Source organism: Mustela erminea, chromosome 9, assembly GCF_009829155.1.
Source record: "Mustela erminea isolate mMusErm1 chromosome 9, mMusErm1.Pri, whole genome shotgun sequence".
NCBI classification, from domain to species: domain Eukaryota; kingdom Metazoa; phylum Chordata; class Mammalia; order Carnivora; family Mustelidae; genus Mustela; species Mustela erminea.
Window position 1 is genome coordinate 60,786,797 of NC_045622.1, and position 2,373 is coordinate 60,789,169.

Consider the following 2,373-nt stretch of genomic DNA (forward strand, 5'->3'; position numbering starts at 1 on the left):
TTCTCTCCCTCTCTCTTTATCTCTTTCTATCTCATCGTCACTGTTTCTCCAGTAAACTAAGTATCTGTGACTTGAAGAATGTGCGAGACTACAGCTTACATCTATCAAGGATACATGATATTTTCTCACTTGACACTAAGTCATGTTAGATATCAATAATTGTATATGTTGTGTCTAGTTCCAATTGAATTCTACCTAATATTTATCTTGTATGTTGTATCATTTACCTTTAGATATAAAAGTTTTCAGAAAATTTGGAAATAGAAATCAGAATCATTCCTTTGTTAAGCACAAAGGCAGCCTTGATATCAAGTTCAGAACAATTTCAGTATAATTTATTAATCCTGTATATTTCCTATACATAGTTCCATTTCTAAACTCCAGCTATAGTTAAAGAATGTGGTTTACTTCAAACTAGATCAAAGGAGCACTGAGCTTTAATTTGTGACTGACCATGACTCTTCCTAAGAAATCAAAAGTTTCCATCATATCCTCTGTTTTAGAACCATTCTCTAGTTTTTCATGACAATAAGTGAAATACTCAAAAGCATATCAGGAATATTAGAAAATCATGCAGATATAGGCAAGAATACAAGGACAGCAACAATACCTATTTCAGTTTCTGTAAGTTGGTCAATTTCTCTGAATCTGGCCAGCTCTTGGCCTGAGATTTGACACTGGCAAAGCAAAATTCTTACATTCTATAGCACCCTATATAATTTCCTTCATCATGGGAGCATGAATAAGTGGTTTGTTTGTTTGTTTAGGGTTTTTTTTTTTTTAGCCTATCTCATGGCCCTAAAATTTTGTGGGAACAAAGCATTTTAATGTTGGAAAGTCATTAAAATTCTCCTAATTTTTCTCTTTTATTTTACAAACAAGAAAACCAAGGTCCAAAGAAAAGCAAGAACTTGTATACATAAAATAAATGTACTTTTAGCATCATTTTGATGTAACAAGAGTATATCACTGATATATACGTATCTCTTTGGCCACAAACTCTTAGCCTTTTAAGACAATTAAGCTGAATACATTTTATGTATGTATGTATGCGAGGCTCCACTATTGGTTCCATGTGGAGATATCTAGGAAAGTGGGAGAGAGAGCAAGTAGCCTAGGATTGGTATTGGTGATTAGAAAGAGGTGACTACAGAAACTCTAAGTGCAGGAGCAAGTAGAAAAGTTAACAGAGTGACTGAAATTGGTACAGTCCTCACCTGCGTGGTCCATCGGTGGTGAGTGGTAAAGATTGGTCAGTTTCCTACTCATCCATATCTGTACCACATATAAGCTTACTAAAGACAGAGCTTTTTCTTCTGTCAATCATATGAAAGGCTTGTTAAAGTAACTTTCTGGTTAAATCTATATATGATATTGGGGAAATTCAGTATAAAAGTAATAGTGTACACAGTGTGGGTTGGGGTTCACAATAATGCTGGCCCTGAGATGGATCATGAGCACACTATTTAGACCTCACTCAGCAGAAGCCCTGTCTTATGTTCCCTTCCCAGGGCACCTCTCTGCTTTGGAGAAGCTTCCTCAAAATTTTCTAAGTCCGCTTCTGGTACATGGGACTAGCTAGGAACAGCAATACTGTTTGGGCAGGCTGCCCTGAGCCTAGACAAAGCACATTTGGACCCAGACCTGAATTCTCTTCTTTAGAGAATTCTATGACTCTCCTTTTCCTATACTCACCAGCTTGTGAAATCAGTCATTTGCCCTAAGGAGCTCTGTGACCCACATCTTTGGGGTTGTCCTGAGATCTCATGGCTCAGACTTGGTTTCAGTAGAGTGGCTTGGTGATGAGCATGTAAGATTTTTCTAGAAAAAAGTTTTTTCTCCCATGGAAGTTCATGAGATGGAGCCAGCACAATAGTGCTGCCATATTGATTGGACGTGACACTCACTCATCACTTATGTCAGACATAGGAGTTCAGGCCTCTGATTTAACCAATGGTCCTCTCCTGAACCTTAGGCTTGAGCTACATTTTAAAGCTACTCACTGACTCCCACCCATCTGTGTTCAACTTATCCTGCTGCCTCATAGCTACAGCACCCAAGCATGGCAGTGGGAGCAGCAGATATCGTTTACCTCAGTGCCTCCCCTACCTTGGCACTGGTAACTAGACTGATCATCCCACCCCCTCCACAAGCTCCACACCACTCATCAGGTATTCCTCCAGAGGTGGTTGCATCTGCCTACTCCAGTGGCTTTTGAGACCACTGTTCAACAATGATGTCACCTGGTACTTTCAATCTATGTCTTATTTTATCTCCAACTGATATGATGACATGCTTTCCTGAGTTAATGTTAAGTAATGTCAGATGAGGTAGGTGCATTCCTTGTATGAAAGGAAGTGCTCTTCTCATTCT